A 19,086-nucleotide genomic window follows, 5' to 3' on the forward strand; every position below is an offset into this window, starting at 1 on the left:
GAGATACCGTATTTTTCCAATAACAACGTATCTTTGTTCATAAAATGGGTAAAGTGAGGTAAAAACTTGCTCTAGCCTGGCATGTTAATAGTATATTGTATTGGCAAAAATAGGTAAAATCGGTTCAATATTACCCCTATCACTCATATACCCAATATAAAGTATATATCGGTCAAAATGTACCATATCTTAACAAAATTAACTGAACGTATAATATTGGATATACTTTAGTTTAATACAGAAAATATCTAAAATTGGTTTACGAATTACCCCAAATCCCATATATAGTACTACTTGTATAATGATTTTTCTAACAAACCTTTTGTCGGATATGTCGTCCAGTGTATGAGTTATACATTTATAAAATTGTTTAAAAATATGTTCTCGAGTATACCTGAGCAATTTCAAAAGTTGTTGCAATCAGCCTAGACAATTTGTGCCCCCAATTTACCCTATACAGTGATTTCCGACTTTTCATCTATCTTTAAACCGTTTAAGTTGGTCAAAATGTGTGATAATGACATTAAGTGGACAAGTTATCTTAAAAATTATGTGTTTAGCGCTTAATATCAATAGAATTGGTTTGGTTCTTGGTCAAAACTTCCTATCCCTAAATTAAGGAATTTCGATCCTCTGGTTAACGATTTGCATATCAACTCAATATATTAAATTTAGTATCTTCGGTTGAATGTATGTCACATATATCTTATTTGAATATGACTTTAATATAATTTTTGCTGACGGAATATACTTAAAACTAATTTAGTTTAGTAGACCTGTAATCAGGGTTGCGAATGTTTGAATTAAGACTTTTGGTATTAGAAATTAAATTTTAATTTCTATTATATTTTATTTTAATTCGCAACTTGTTGCTACAAAATATAAGAGTTTTGTTCACCTAACGGTTGTTTGTATCACCTAAAACTAATCGAGTTATATATAGGGTTACGTATATATAAATGATCAGGATGAAGAGACGAGTTGAAATCCGGGTGACTTTCTGTCCGTCCGTCCGTGCAAGCTGTAACTTGAGTAAAAATTGAGATATCTTCATGAAACTTGGTACACATGTTTCTTGGTACTGTAAGACGGTTGATATTGCTTATTTAGATTAGTAAATGAAATGTAGTAGAAATTAAATGTTTATTTTTTTATTCAAGATGTTGTAAATAAAAAGAAAATTATAATTTTTTAATCAAAGATGTTTGGGAATAAAAATTGAAAATATTGCATTTTAAATTGAATGAACGCGGAAATATGTTAATTCTTAAGAAAATTATTTTTTTAATTCTGAGTTATATGCTTATCCTTTTTCCTTTTTAATTTTTTATCAGGTTTTTGTGATTATAATTTCTTTGTTTAATCCAGTATGCGGGATTAAAAATTTAATTAAAATGTTAATTCAATTATTTTTAATGTATTATTTGCAACCCTGTTTATAATATAAAATAGTGTGATACAAAATTTGTATCATTAACGATTTCGTCGAACAGTGAATGTTGAATTTTTTCGCACCATTTTTATGCTCTTGCGCCCACAAAACGCCCGTAATGGAAAACTTTTAAAATGCTGTAACTAAGCCATAAATTAAGACGCAGAACTCAGATTTGGCACAACGAATCTAAATAAGGAGGGGCACCTGTGGTTTGAAAATCTTGAAAAAGTGTGCGCGGGCCCGCCCTTAATAAGTTTAATGTACTATATATCTTCCGAAAGAATAAAGCTAATCACCCAAATTTCCACACGACCAATTTTTTTCAAGCTTTCTAACGACAAAATGGAAATACGTGCAATCGGATTATAACCCCGCCTACTCTCTATAAAACCGTTTTTTTTTTAAACGATTAAAAGTGTGATAGATCAATAACTAAATGCGTCAGAGACATTAAATTTTACATAAAGGATGGCACAAGACGGCTTCGTGGGTCAAAATCGGGCGGTGGGCGTGGCTTCGCCCACTTTTAGGTGAAATCACAAATTTTGGGATCTGCTCGACCGACTTCAATCAAATTCATTACATAATATTCTTACAATGTTCCCATGTTACAGAGCGAAAATAGAGGAAACTGGATTGCAACGACGCCTACTAACCGTATAACACAATTTTAGATTCCATCTGACTTTTTCTCATACCAGTATACAAATCAAGCACCAATAAATATATCGGTATTAAACCTTGCACGAATAGTGCCTCGGAAATGTGCCACCTTATGACTAAAAATTGTTTAAATCGAACCAAATCGAAGTTTTTAATATACAGTTTTTTAACTCCTTAAGGTATTACAAGTAGCAAGAGAATAAAATGTTTGATTACACCGAAATTAGCCCTTCATGACTTGTTAACACTTGAGGTATTTCCAAGGCTTTGAACCTTGCAAAATGCAAAAGTATAAAATGTCGGTTCCACTCGAACTTGGCGCTTCCTTACTTGTTATATACGTATATTACTCAATTTCTATTTCTATTAGTTCTAAGTGCTACACACAACCGTTAGGTTAAATTGTATTGTTTATTAATTTTTGATAGTAATTTGTCATTTGAGCCATACCCAATAGTAAAACTGGTCGAAATGTGGAAAAAAAATAGGTGGTAGCCTTGAAAATAAGAAAATATATGATTGAAATAGTTTAATATACTACTCGAAAAAAGTCTTAATTTCGATGTAATAACATATACCATAGATATACCATACTCTCTTTCTTGTGTTGTCTTGTTCATATTTAATGTTTCAAAACCGAAATGTCATTCAAAACAATTTAATTACGATATGACATATTTAAATGTTTTAATTTTTACACTTAAAGTCAGTCAGGATACATTTCTTTGAAATTGTTTACAGTTCTATTTAATATTTTATAATTATAATTTGAAACGGTATTTCTTTTGCGACGCAACATAAAAAATGCAGTATGAATATGTATAATATAATATAAAACAATTACTCAGAATAATGTAATTATATGACTATAAAACTAGAAATATGTTTTAATATATGTATTCATGTAGAAAGGAGTAATTGTTTGTTATAAATAGTGTTGTCACGGGTAGGAAGTACATTTATGTGGTTGGTACTTAATACATAGTATAGTATAGGATTGCATGATTTCGAGAGATGACTTTTCTTTTTATATATTATCTTTAAGTATTATTATATGGAGCAATAATATAAATTAAATTCTCTCAAATCATCATGATAACATAAGACGGAAAAGGTACATTGCCTATTAAGACTCGACAGACTAAAAACAGGCATTCCGAACTCAACCGTAGGCTTTTTATGTGCTTGAGATATACGGCTTATATAACTACACTCAAAGTATACATTCGCATGAGACAACATCTTTCACTACTATTAAAAATTTAATTTTTAAATTTATTTAAGATTATAATAAAAGACTTTCACACTTTGAGCTGCTTTAAAAGCTAGAACGGTATTTTCAGCTCCCTATTAAGGCATTTTCTTTGAACTAAAGAAAAGCCGATTATTTTTCCATTATACTTGGGATTTATTGTTGCCTGTCATTAATAGTTTTCATAATTTTTTGAGGCTCAATTATACCCTAAACAGGGTATGTTAAGTTGTCACGAAGTACCAAGAAAGAAAGGGCGAGTGTGACGTGTTGAGTTGATTTAACCACGTCCGTCTGTCTGGACAGACGCGAACTAGCTACTCATTGGTCGAAACCGCCGATATTGGACCACTTTAGCATATACTCGTACATAGCTGCCATAAAAACAAAGTTTCTGTATGAAGACCTTTTTTATTTGATAAGATATCTTCTCGAAATTTTACGCAGAATATTGCTCATGGCAACAAATTTTTCTAGATCAGATCACTATATTTGAGTAAGTTGATGAAAATAGGTATTTGTTATTTACAGGCGTTAGGCCTTGAATTAATTTAGCGCTAGAAGTACAATGAAACTACACAAGTTCTTAAGTACCGAATATGTCGACGCAAGTCTCTATTGCGAACGTTTTATCAAAAATATCAGTCAATATGTAAGATATATTATGGAAATTCGGAGAGATTCCTTTTCTGATACTATTATGGCTGTGTATCAAAACTGGGTTGATTCAGATCAATTATTCCCATAGTGCCCATATACCTAATAGAAAAATTTTCGAACTTCCGGCTGACTTTATACCTCATGTACCGGCCAATACGTAAGTCATCTTAATTAAATTGAGTGAGCAAATTTTTCTCTTAACAGTGAATCTGTGTGCTTTAAATAGATAATATCGGGTGAAAACCTGCACTAGGCTCCATATACCTGATAACAAGATTTTCAAACATCCTGTTGACTTTACTCCTTATATTAATGTATATTGCTGAGGGTATTTGAGGTACCTTATTCTAGTGTAGAATTTCAAAAAAATCCATTTTTTAGACATTTTACTGACTTGGCTCCAAACTGGCTCGGCTGGCTCTAATCGTATAAAAGACTATACGCGAAACTTTTTCTCAGACCAGAATTTTTCAATACGATACCCACGATTTCTCGAGTTCTACTGGACCGATTTACCTGAAATCCGTTTCCAACAAATCTTATTATATTAATAGTTTAGCACTGAACATGAATGGAGTTGGTCTAGACCTTGGTCTTAATCTCATATGCTTAATATCCTCAATTGCTATCTTCTGGTTGAAGTTTTGCACATCAAATATTAAATTTAGCTTCTCCGGTTCAGTTTATGTTAAGTATATCTCATTTGAGTATGATTTTAATATAATTTTCGCTGACGGCAAGTTGTATTGTTATAAAACTAATTGAGTCTATGACCTATAATTTAACTTAATAAAATACCAAATTTGTTCGTAATTCATTCACGATTTCGTCGAATAATGTATATAGAATTCTTTCGCAACATTTTTTAATATAGAGTTTTGCCAACAATTGAAGTTATTTCCCCTGCTTTGGTCATTGCAAGTTGCAAGATTATAAAATGTTCGGTTACACCCGAACTTAGCCCTTCCTTCCTTACTTAATGAATCAGTGAATATTTTAAAGCTCAATAATGAAAATTGCAAATAAATTGGTTGCCGTTTTTTTGCTCTTTTGTCATGTAAAAAATTAAATATTTTTACAAGATGTAAAGGAGCATTCATATAATATTGCCTTATACTGAGGCAACATGTTCATGGAGAAGAGAAAACGCTATAAGGTCTTAATATGCTGTATGAGCGGCCTAGAAAAGGTATGAACCAATTTTGGTTACTTTTAAATTAGAGTTGCCACATAAAGGGAAATCTAGTTTCTTTAATTTTGGTTTTAATGTCCTCTCACGATATATAATATTTTTTTGGAATATTTATTAAAACTTGCAGTAGAGTGCAAAAATATAAAAACTCATCGCAAATATTACTACACCATATTGGAAGTTTTACATACCAAAAGAGGCGAGAGAAAGAAAACTTACAAAAAAATAACCTTCATCTTAATGTTATGTTGTTAAGGGGCACACCTAGCGCAAAATTTTGACAAAATAAATTTTTCAATTTTTGCATATTTCGACGGTCTATACTTTTAAAAATATTGTACTAAAATTTTAAATGAATATTGCAAATATTTTTTAAGTTACAATTTTCTAAAGTGTAGCCACTCAGTTCATCAGTTTATCTTTAAATGCATTTTGGCAGGCCAAAAACGACCAAATTCAACTTTGTTTAAAACACCATTTTATCAATTTTTTTCAACCAAAGATCATGGTACGAACAGTATCTTTTAGTAAGAATTTTCTTTTAGACTTTATTGAGGAAAAAAAACTTAATATTTTTTTTTATATTTAATATAAATTTTTTTCTTTAAAAATTTTACTGTGTATCCTTTATATTCAATGTATAAATGTATATATAAAATTATTTTAAACGTTTATTTTTAATTCCTAAAAATCACCTTTTTTATGTGTGCCACTTAAAGAGGCGTTCAACATCGTTAGCTAAAAACTATGTGTAACGCTAGTCTATTATTTCAGAAGCTCTTTAAAGCTATTTAATATGTTACAAATGTACAACACATATATATATATATAAGTCTATTTGAAAAATTCACCAAGTTGCTACCATTTACATTAAAAATACATTGCGCCTCAATTAATTGCTATTTTGCTTATTTATTATAGGAATTTTCCCACAAACAAACGCAACGAACCATGAAGATGCAACCAAACTTTTACGCAAAATATTTTACAACTGAAATTCAGAATCAGCAAAACCACCGGAATGAAGTTCATTTGCAGCTTTGATATTTCTAAATTAATTTCATTTAATTTCGCATCGACACAAAATGCATGCCGAAAGCTTTACAAGCTGTAAAGTTTGCTGTGATTTGGAATATACTACAACTTTTAAGGCAATTCAAATAAACAACAACTACCAGCATGCCACATGATTATCACTTAGCACGTTCTCATATATATATTTTTATTTTATTTGTCTACTTTTTATATTTTTATAGGCATTGTGGATCTCGTTGAAATCCGTCATCACGCAAACTCATTGAAATTCCATGCGGCGAAATAAAATTAAGTCTGCTTTGCCAGTCAATATCTTAAATCATTGTTGCATGTACGAATTAAATTACGACTAAGAGAGCAGAGCTTACAACATATTTATCAAAGTCAAGTCGCCGAAACACTCTATTGAATTACGGGCATTGTAGCATCTTGAGTTCTTAAACATTTCAGCACATGCCTTCGTTGTAAGCAACATACACACGCATGCATACATACTTTTATATAGTCGATAGCAGTATCTCTTAATAGACAATGGATTGTGTTGGCGTGTGTGGGTATTCTATCGACCAGAAATGCAAAGACCGTGTATTAACCATTTACATGCATTCAGACATATATGTATGTACATATATAAATGATGAAGTAATAGGCTGTGGTTCCTCCGGGAGAGCAGAATAAAGTGAGTTCATTTGTATTGAAATAAACACCATATAAAACGCATTTGTTGTTGTCTGTGAGCAAAAACACAATAATCGTTAATACTTGTAATTTCGGCTTAGTTTGTGTTCATATTTGTTGCGTGCATGCTCATCTAGTATGGTCGCTCAATCTCTCTGTAATCTCTATCAAGCAACCTTGTCGGAAATTAACATACATTGGAAAGATATAAAACGGGGCTAGCTAATAATAATGGTAAAATGTTAGCTAAATAGCTATTAGCTATAGTATAGAGTTAGAATAGCTTAATTTCATAGAGATGGTAGAGCGATTGTCGATTTTTTCAGTTTTTTTTTTATTGGTACGTTTCTTTTTAAAAATTTTAAAATTTTTTTGGGAAAATTATGTACAGAAGTATTACTCAAAGTATTAACCATCTGAAGCTATAAGATTTTCCCATCGTACTGTCAATTTGTGGATTCTATCCCAAAGGAACTGTGCTGGCTTTGCTGCCAAGTATGAGTCAATTCAATTTTTGATACCCCGTTCTTATGTGCACCGTATTCCAGTGAGGGCGTTCTGCTTCAATCAGACCAATTGGTAGTCAAAAGGGGCAAGGTCTGGGCTATAAGGCGAGGGAGGCAATACTTCCCGTCTGCTGTTTTTCACATGGTTTTTAACCAGTCTTGCAACATGAGGCGTTGGCATTCGTATTTTGTGTCGTTTCGGCAATCGCTCGCTTTAAATTGAAGAGTTGTTGTCGGTGGTGGTCCACATTAATAGTTTTACCTGATTTTAGAAGCTCATAATGCAGCACGCGCTTCTGATTGCACCAAATACAAAGCATTTCGTCAAGCCAGAGAAGTGGATGTTCGGCTTTGCCGTTGAATTGCCTGATTGACCAGGTTTCACATATGATTTTTTGCGTTTAGGGTTATCGTAATGGATGAAAAAACGATTTCTTTTTATAGCATTCGAGCAGCATTTCTGACATGTAAAATCGTCTTTTGACGTCTCTTGGCTTCAACTTGTACCCGATTTTCTTGCTATTGAATGCTGCCGACAGTTTTGTATTCTCTGCTTCAGTGACACCCAAATATTTTGCGAGTTCTTCTTATATTTGGCAAAAATCTTCATGCAGTTATGCTTTCAGTTCCTCATTTTCAAACTTCCGAACCAAAGTACAGCTCCTCCAGCTCTTCACTCCCATGTACATACATACTTGTATATCGGGCGGTAGTCAAATATTTGAAGAGTTGTGAATGTTTGTTGTCACTCTATGATAGCCGCAATGTCACCAGTTATGTTTGTTGAATTAATACCTATAATTTTATTTAAATCGAAATACATAACATATCGATGAGCACTGAAGCTACAAACATTTATTTTTTTTTCGTCATTCTTTCTCCTACCTATAATTATTCTTTTCTAAATTAGTTTTTATTTCGAGATATGTACACAAACTAGTTTAAGTATATAATATGGTTAAGCTGTTATATAATTGTCACGCCGCACCTTAAAATGAATTGGACAGTGATAGAGTACTGCATGCACTCAAACACAACCACATTATTATTATTCAAGTGAAGCAACAACCGTAAAATGTCAACCGCTAATCAAACTAATGAGTTCTAAGGAAATATTTCTGAGGTTAAGCTGTAAAATGCTTGACTTAAAGCTATTATATCTCAGACCTACTGTGCAATATTAAGCAAATATAATTAGATTATCATATATTATATAGGTGAGTGTATGGAAGATATATTACAAGTAATGAGCTTGCAACAAAAACTCTCGCCTGAAATAATAGATATGGCCGTCAATATAATTTTGCAAATTATTGTTAAACTCAAACGCGCCGTTACACAGATATTGCAAGCTGTTAAAATTTGAGTGATGTAAGAAAGGCAATAACAGTTAGACTACATATATATATATAAAGTATATCCAAATTTTTTATCCAACATTCATTAAGTATATATTCACATGTATTAAGTTTTCAAGTCACGAGTTAAATCGTTTAATAAAGCGTGTTTTAGTGTAATGGAATTTCTTATGTTTTAAAATCCTACTTATTTATTTCTGAAATTCGCCTTCTTAACCCCTATGCCGTTCACTATTTAATCGACTACTTTGTTGACTTTTACATAATTCGAATGAAGCTGATTTTATCTGTTCATGATGTAAAATACTAATATTGGACAAATACAAATAAATATTTTTTAACTAAAATAATAAGTTGGTATGAAACTTTAATAATTATAGTTTTCTCTAATAGAATATCTATAAAAGTTTTTTGTTTTACTAGCTCCTATTACTAAACAGAACTAAATAATATAATGAACTCACGTTAAAAATTTTTTGTGTTTAGTAGAAACAGTATAAGTTTTAAACTCAATTTTTCTTAAATTACCCGCCAGATCTCACTTTCGACCGCAAATTATTGAAGTTTCCATTATCCACAACAATCTCTCTTTTCAGAATACCTCAGAGGTGTTCTATAGGATAACGGACAGGAGATCGTGGACGCCAAGAAAGAATTTTATACACGTTGTCATGCAGTCCTTTAGTAATAACTTTGACCCTATGTTTAGAGTGGTTGTCTTGTTGGAGTAAAACGTTCGCCTTTCGCAGCTTAAACTTATTTTTACATTCGCTCAATCCCCTTGAATGAAATTCGATGTTGCCTAGCAAATGATAACCGAAGTTTTTTGTGCACTGATTCAGCCATGGCTTTTTTGCTTTTGCTTTAAGCCTGCAGATCTAATAGTATTCCGTATTCTAGCATTTGGACTACATTTTCATATTTTAAACTCTTCATATCCCTCAAAATAGAATGCTGAATACTTGGAGTAGATTTATTCAGCTGCCTTTATTATTGCTTGGTAGATCAGCCATGTTTTTGCGTATGTTGACCACTGCTCTCACTGACACATACACTTATGAAACAATTTCTTGACAACTTTTGCCTTTCTGTAAAAGTTGACGGATTTGCCGTTTTACATTTCCTGGCAAAAAACTTTCCAGTTTAAACAGTAAAATGAAGCAACATTTTTTTTTATTGTGAATAAAAATAAAATTTCACGACTCACACTTTCGTATTTTAATAGCTAAAGAATGTAGCGTCTGTAATATTGATAAAAACTTGTCACTTTGTTCTACCAAGTGTTCAAAATGTACTTAATACAATCAATTGCTCAAATAAGTAGTTAAAATTACCAGCAGCAACTACTAAAATAAATATTGATCCCGTTAGAAAACACTTAAATCATTATTGTTACATATCTAGTTTCTTGTATAACATTGACAGTTATGTTCTTTTAAAAACATGTGAACACTTGTTTGAGTAAGTGTATGTTACTTAAGGCACAAAATGCTAAATTCAAGAGCATCGAAACTATTGTATAATAACCTTCACAGCTGCATTTCTTATCGCAGCGTATAGAAGGGTATAAAAAGATCTTTAACCAAAGTTTAATCGATGTATAGTAGCTGCATGCTATAGTAGTCCGATCTGAAAAAATTCTTTGAAGATTGTACTGCTGTCTTGGGATATAATCCAAGCTGAATTCCGTGCAAATATCCCATCAAATACAAAAGTTTTTCGTACAAAGACTGGATTTTGATCGGGTCAGTTTAAATGGCAGCTATATGTTATAGTAATCCGATATTGCCGGTTCCGACATATGAACAGCTTTTTGAAAAGGAAAGGACGTATGAAAAATTTTAGATCGATAACTCAAGCACTAACGGACTAGTTCACTTATGTACAGACGGATGGACATACTATATTTTGTAGAGCCTCCAATGTTTTCTTCTGGGTGTTACAAACTTCGTGGCAAACTTAATATGCCCTGTTCAGGGTATGAAAATATTATGTTAGAAACTACATTTCGCATGATAATGATTTTGATTTCGCATGATAATGATTAATAAAAGCTGTTATACAAGTACAATTGAGGGATAACAATTTCAGACAGATGGCGCCACTAGAAGCCGCGTTGTTTAAAAAGTCATGGAACTTTGGAATTGTACTTGTATTTTAAGCATTATGCGGAATGATAAATATGCATCTAAAATATTTCCAAGTTATTAAAATATAGTCTCAAAAGCTTTCATTTTTTCATTAGATAATATCTTCAAGAAATAGTGGCTGTATATATGACATATTTTCTTATTGACTCGAAAAATAAGTAAAATAGATAAAATCTTGGCCGTCTAATCGGCTACCCATGTGAACGAACACTTGAGTGTTAATTGAGATTCTTTGATGAAACTTGATACACTTGTTCCTTGTCTTTCCAAGGAGGTTTAATCGGATTGTCGCTACGTCCACAAAACGTAATGTGCTTTGATTCAGTCGTCAATTAAGTTAGAGAGTGCGGACTTGTCATAAGGAGTTACATGCATTATTATACAACTTCTTAAAAGCTGGTATAGCCTAGAACTGTATCTAAGATATCTCATAAACTATTAGAGCTTCCTGCAATGTCAAAGTGTTGAAACTGGGTAAAAAGCATACTTTTTTGTAATTTTGACCGCGTGAAGCTCCTTACTTGTTATACATAAATGTTATCAATACCATTGAGTAGAGTGACCTTAATTTTAAAAAGTGTTAAAACGAAAAGACTTGCGTGGAATATTATATTTTAGACGATTTAAAAATACAAAATAAGTCTCGAAAATCAATTGCTCATGTTCAATGAAAAATTCTAAATAATATAAAAAGTAAATATTTCCTTTATTCCTGCTAACCCAGATAGTCTTAATTGTCTCAAGTGAAAAAAATAGGCATGTACACTTTCTTTTAATTACTTCCATTTCTTAATTAGTTATTTTTACTAAATAAGAAATAAACAACAAATAACAACACAATTGAAATTGATCAAAAAGTAAACTGTGTTTATATTAAAATATTTTTCATTGAATATGGTGCGTGTTTGATGCATGCTTTCATACTATGCATGTAATAATTAAATTATAAAACTTCTTATTATTAGCTGCAAAGTTAAACAATGGAAAATATTCGTTGCGATATGTCCTGTCTTCCTCATAAAATAGCAATTTATTTCACTTTCACTTGACCAGCTGGGTAAACCAAATTTCAATTATAAAATTTACGAAATTTTGCGCATGGTATTAGAATAAAGTATTTAAATATATGTAAATGTAGATGCGCGATAGCCATTACAATTTTGGCATTGCTGCATTAACCACACCGCCAATTGAGATGTGCCACATGCAGGGAATTGCTTGACAGAACTCAATGAAATAACGATTTCGAAAGCGTGCCAGGCTCTGCGGTGTGGTGCAGTGTGCTGTGGTGCGGTGTGGTTTAGCAATTTTAAGCCAATGACCGCTGAACAATACATTACTGTCAATCTATTATCACTTTTAATTGCATAGCTTAAGCACATACAGTTCTGAGGATTTAGCTTATGCTTTAACAGTAGCGAACATGGCGGTTGGGGCGTATGAGTGATTTATAGTGCGATTACAGCTGGTGTGAAACAAAAGGAGTGGCAGTTTCAAATGTCTTCCGTTGTTATTGAATTTGATTTTCTTTAAGTAATCGACCGTGTGTATGTAGCAAGTTTCATCTATCTATCTCAATTTATACTTAAGTTATCGCTTGCACAGAAAAAAGTTACAAACATACAAACATACATACATATGTATACACTTTTATGCGGTATCTTGATTTTCATTCTATAAATAGTTTCAGCAGCTAGACCCATAAAATAGTTAAAATAACATAACATAAACAATTCCTCAAGTGAGACCGATGAGCCAATTAACTTAATTTAATAAAGGTCTACAATTTGGTGAAACTATACGATATATTCCTACGCTTTTAGTAAGCCATATACACATGTGTATATCGTTATAATTGAATAAGCATTCGGCCGGAAAGGTTCACGTTGTGTCCATTTCGTGAAAATGTGTGAGTAAGCCGCGGATACTTAAGTGTTAAAAGCTCCTGTTAACGAAATTTAATTAAGTTGTGGTCGTGATAAACTTAGTCTCACTTGTTTCCGCATTGGGATTTTGGCAACGGAAGTTAGCACATCGCTATGAACTAGGACGAACTGTTCAACAGCTGGGAAAAATTTTCTAGAACCAAGTTGGGGATGTGATATTAGCAGCCAAAAATTTGATTTCTTAAACAATTTAAGGAGTTCTGCACAGCTTACGAACTATGACTTACAAACTATGAATTGGCATAGTTTAACCAGTTTTAGTTTTAAGAATAAGAAGGAAGGAATAGGAAGTACTTAATGTAATTAATAGTAATTTATATAAAATTCTATAGTGAAGTTACATATGTTGTTTACATTTAAATTAATTAATTAATTAAAAACAAGAAAAAACGTTAACTATAATACTCTATAATACAAATAAAATAGTTTCCTTACAGTGCCCCGATATCGCTGGTTCCAATAAATGAGCAGCATTTTAGGGAGAAAAAGGTGTGTGTCTGGGTGTTCAAACTTCGCGACTTAATTACCCTGTTCAGGGTATAATAATTACAGAAGACCGAATTGCTTTCAAAAACATTGAAAATACAGAGCGTATGAGTTCATCTACTCTTGCACAAACTGAACAAGTAGTGGGTTGGTAGACTGGTTGATAACTTTTTGAGTAAGTAATTTTTACTATGAAAAACTTTTTTACTGTAAATTTTGAAAAAAACAGCTTTCCGTTATGGTCGCGAAACCATAAAAAACGATGATAGAAAAAGGAAAAGAAGTTGTATTAGGATAAACTGATATTAGCTATTGATTAACACAAGAGAGATCTATGATTCAAAACCCACTCTCTGCTAGAGATACCGAACTTTTCAAGTTTTTGCAAAAAGTACTTAAGTGAAGGTAGGCAAAGAAATACATTGTATGTAAACAAAATATAAATATTAGTAACCTTACTTACGAGATGTGATTCTCGGTAATTTCTTAATTTTTTCAAGGCAATAGTAGTACGAGAAAACAGACCTTAGGGCCAAGAAAAATGCATTTTGAAAGAATGACTTCCAATGGTTAAATTGAGCAAACAGGCACAACGCCGTCAGTTATAATATTTTGCGTAAAAGTCTTTGATTTTCCAAAAGTTTACTCAGCAAGCCTTTTTAACATCAAAGTACTTAATCTATACTATGTTTAAAACAAAATATTACTATATTACCGCCCTAGATGCCACATATTTTATACAATTGTCATTTGTTTATACTTTGTATATGTTTCTCGTTTTCTTTGGTGTGGCACACTGAAGTTATCCCTAAATGGAAATTCCTATAAATTTTAATTCTTTTATTAACGTTTGAGTAATTTCTTCTTAACAGAAATACACTCCTTTTACATTTTTTGTTTGATATTGCTCAAAATCTTTAAACGAACAAAGGTAAAGTCGTTGTTCGCTAGTTATAGAAACATTGTTCATGCGAGTCATCTGTCCACCTCTGTTTATGACGATACCATTGAAAACTTAAAAAGACAGTGCTTTAAAATTATCGTGTTGGCACCAGAGAGATATCAAAGGATCTCAATATCTTTTGTAATTCAACTTAACATATAGATTGATATTAGTTATACGGGAGCTAGGGCAAGTTTTCAACCAATTTTTTACATTAGTATTAGAGAAAAAGGCTGTTTAAATTTCAATAAGGTAACTTACATATTGAACTATATATGAGGTAAAAAGTCAGCCGAAAACTCGAAAATTTGTCTATTAGGTATATAGGGACTAAGGGAATTATTGATCCGATTCAATCCATTTTCATAGAGTCATATTATTATGAGGAAAGGATTCTCTCCAAATTATCCTCTCCAATAATATATCTCACAGATTGACCGATATTTTTGATAAAAAGGAACTGGAGTCCACGTATTCAGTAGTATTATTTTTGGTCACAAGAGCTTAAAGGGTTGACTAAATGTGGGCGGTACCACGCCCATACTCAAATTTTGACAGCGGCGCCTATAAAGCCTTCTCTTATCATATCGGGTGTGAAATTATATGCCGCTGACGTATTTATTTATAGATTTATCGCACTTTTTGTATTTTTTAACAAAACCGTTATATGAAGAAGATCATCCGATTTCACCCATTTTCACACTCTTGGTAGGGGTGCTAAAAAGATTTGTCGTGAGTAAATTTGGTTGATATATCTTTAGCGGTTTAGTAGATATGTACATTAAATCTATTAGAGGGTGTTAAGCCCACTTTTATGAAATTTTTCAAACTGCAGATGCCCCTCCCTAATGCAATTTCTTATACCAAATAACAGTCTTCTATCTTATTGTGAGACTAGGTTATGGCAATTTATTGTTTTTCAATTAATGGCGTTTTGTGGGCGTGGCAGTGGTCCGATTACGCCCATCTGCAATACCAACCATTTTACGGTACCAAGAAACATTTGTACCTAGTTTCATAAAGATATCTCAATTTTTGCTCAAGTTACAGATTGCACAGTCAGACGGACGGACGGACAAACGAACAGATAGTCACCCAGATTTCAACTCCTTTCTTCATTCTGATTATTTATATATATTACCCATATAACCCTATATCTAACTTGATTAATTTTGGTTGATACAAACAAGCGTTAGGTGAACAAAACTATTATACTCTGTAGCAACATGTTGCAAGTGTAAAAAAAGGCATTGAAGACCATCCTAGCCGAGGCTTACAACAAGTCTATGGAAAATTGGATTAAACTGTGGAATGCTTGTATTGGCCTAGAAGTCCAGTTTTAAGGCTATAATAAAGATTTGTAATGAAATCAAAAAGTGGTTTTTGTCAGTCCGGGTCAAATTTGATCTGATGACATACTAGATTAAAAATAGTTCAGTATATTGGCAGTGAATGGGCTAAGTGTAGTTAGCGTGCTAGGGCTGATTTTTTGAGGGTTAGTTACTATCATTTTCTATATAGTGATCACTTCAATCCATATTGCCAACATTATTAGACTCAAAATACGAATAGGGTTCGTGGTTAAATATTAAGCTAATTCAGGCTAGAAAATTGTTCATTGCGGGTATATCTGCAGAGTTTCTTTTCCATGCTCAATGCTACTGTTTCGTTGGAAAAGTAGCAATTCTAATGCAACAATTTATTGCATTGCCTTTGTAGAATCGAAAGGCAATAGTGTCCCAGGGGCATTCTTGTGTGCTTTCATTCGAAATCCAATTGCGATGTGCGACATTTTTATAACGCCAAATTGAGTTTGAAGCTTCAACAATGTATTACAAAGCCAAGCTAAGTTGGTTTTGCCTTTAATATATCCTCTTGTGTAATAATAAGATATATGTATGTAGCACATTTTTGTGGAGCAGCAGGATTTACATATTCTTCAATTATGCATGTCTCGCGCTATTTTTACTACAGTAATTGGCTCAATGTGACAGTATCGTATAGCAATCGAGCACTTTCAAGCTACATTATGCATTGTAACAACAAAGCATTGTTGTTTGGTGCAACATGGCGTATGAGTGACATTTTTGTTTGTGAATAATCCACAGCACACAAGCAGTGGAAACGGCAACCAAACTGCTTTATAAGCATGTATTTGCTAATAAATTCACTTCAGAGAAGAGTCGTCAATAAATCAATGTACCGTTACAAAAGAAATAAATATTGACAGTTATGTGCCCGTTAATAAAAATATTGACGAAAAGTCCCACACAGCTCACAGATCGAATTCTAAAAAATATGTATTACATATATTTGTATAAGATTCGCTCGGAGAAAGCACAGTTGCGGCACACTGTTCCTCGTGCATTGGCATAGCTATAGCTATTGGCCAACAGCCAGACAAGCAGACAAGCAGACGCGCAGAATCGTTTGTCAGGTTGAACATCAAAAATTGCGCAAATAAGTAAGTTGTCACTTGTTTGTGCTTATGTCCTAAAATCTACACGCTCGTAAACACACACCCACTCAACCACACACATACAGATGCGGCTATAGCTGCTTGCGTTGTTATTGTTTATTTGTAGATATGTGCGCATTTGTATGAGTGTGACTGCGAGTATTTGCCAGTTCGTTGCCATTCCGGCTAACTGTGTGCACACGAGCACTTACTATATGTATATATTTCATTATTTATTAACATATCAAATATGTATGTTTGTATGTGTATGTGTGGGTGTAAGCAAACAGACAATGTTGGCATTTACATATTTACCTATGCACCCACATATAAGTAAGCGAGCGTGTGAGTATAATAGCAGCTGGTATGCTGTCCTCAGTATTGAAGTTTTATGTTTTCATTTGTATCTTTCATTTTAAGCGTAACCGCGCACACACACACACGCCCAACACACTCAAGCGGTAGCAAACAAACAAAGTTCGTTGTAAGCATACAGCGAGCGGATTGTTGCTATTTGTTTGACCGTTTAGTAACTTCCACCTCACTGCCACTATACAGTTGATATTGTTTTTTAATAATTTTTTACTTTGTTCTTTGCTTCTGCTAACTAACTACAAACACACTTTTACACAGCCGTACCGTTACAGCCGAAAACTTAATCAGGATATCCGTTGGTGCGTGTGTTTATTTTGCGCTTAGCACTTTCCGCTTCCTGCTTTGCCTATTCAAATTTTTAATTCGCCTGTAATGCGGCGTGTTTGTAGTTATTATTGTTTATATTATGCTTTAATTCCGTTTCGCTCTCGTTCTACAACATCACAATTTATTGTGACACACCAAAGTCATAACAGTCGCGTGGCGTGTGTTGCAGCAATCGCCGATCCGTTTGTTCTCGTCGCGTTGACGGCTAAGGAATACTGGTGTTAGCGCAAGTCGGTCTCGTTTTTATATCCGGCACATTGTTGTGGAATTCCATACGAGTCGAGCCGAGCTATACGCGACTGTGTGGCAGTGTTCGCATTGCGCCACAAATGTCTGCTGCTACTTTCCCTTTTTTCCGTACGCTTTTCTGCTTTTCTATGTAAATGGCAAGTATGTGGCTGCACATACAATTGCGTATTGTGAAAATGGAATTAAATGTGCTATATGTGTAATAGGATAGTGTTGTAAGTAAATATACAAATATTCAAAAACTGATGACAAATAATAAAAACAAGCAAAAACGTTAATGTCGGTTGCCGGAGACTATAATAATTAAAATTAAAAAATAATCCATAAACAATTGTTTTTGATCATTCAGTTTGTATGGCAGCTATATGCTATAGTGGCCCGATCTCAATAATATATTGGGAGATTATATCGTTGCCTTGGATATTACTCTGTAACAAATTTCGTGTAGATATCTTGTCAAATAAAAAAGTTTTTCATACAAGGCTTGATTTTGATCGTTCAGTTTGTATTACAGCTATATATTATAGTGGTCTTATATCGACGGTTCCGGTAAAAGAGTAGCTTCTTGTAGAGAAAAAGACGTGTGCAAAATTTTATATAAGTATCTCAAGTTTACAACTAACCTAGTACGAGTATATATAGACGGACATTACTAAATCGACTAAGTTCGTCACGTTGATCATTTATATACATATTTTATAGGGTTTCTTCTGTGTGTTACACGATTCGTGTTAAACTCATATAAAAAAATTCAATTCTAAAAATAGTGTGTTTTATAGAAGTAGAGAATATCACAAAGGGATAGCTGTCAACTAGCTGTCAAAGTCAGCACATATTTTTGACATTTTTGTCTCGTATACTTTCACAAACCACTTTGCATTTGTTATGCAGAAACTCTCGGAAATATTGTGTTATTTCCAAAATAAAATTATTGTGAGGCATGTATTATTGGTCAATTCTTTTTCAAAACTGAGTACGAAGCTAAAGTTATGGTTAATGGGCATTACAGGCAAATAATTTTAGGCATTTTGACTCCTTCAGCTTATACAATCCATCATACTGTAACCATCACTTCAATGAGCGAACTTATGTAGAATCATATCGAGAAATAGGTCTGTCAATTGACCACCTATGTTATGGCATTTAACTCGATCATTTTACTTTTGTTGAGATTACGATAAATCTGCTACAATTGATTAGTCGGAAACCAATATTCGCCGCCGGATCAAAGATAGTAAGTTTGGCTTCTGAGCTTTTTGTCGAAATAAAAGTTCTAGTGCTCTAATAAAACACCTTTTACTCATGACATTACATAGAAATCAGAATTTTTCCAAAAAAAAAAAAGATGCGTACTGAATCTGATAGAAGATGAT

At 32.8% G+C, this 19,086-nt stretch overlaps 1 protein-coding gene across 1 annotated transcript in view; it reads right to left on the bottom strand.

The window, feature by feature from the left end:
• Nucleotides 1–17,662, bottom strand: part of Tbh (Tyramine beta hydroxylase) — a 48,439-nt gene extending 30,777 nt beyond the window's left edge. Inside the window, exon 1 of the mRNA XM_036376564.2 lies at nucleotides 17,078–17,662. The gene's annotated coding sequence lies outside the window, so the exon portion shown is untranslated. The remainder of the gene's footprint in view (nucleotides 1–17,077) is intronic.
• Between the last annotated feature and the right edge of the window lie 1,424 nt (nucleotides 17,663–19,086).

Source organism: Bactrocera oleae, chromosome 3 (assembly GCF_042242935.1).
Source record: "Bactrocera oleae isolate idBacOlea1 chromosome 3, idBacOlea1, whole genome shotgun sequence".
Lineage (NCBI taxonomy): Eukaryota > Metazoa > Arthropoda > Insecta > Diptera > Tephritidae > Bactrocera > Bactrocera oleae.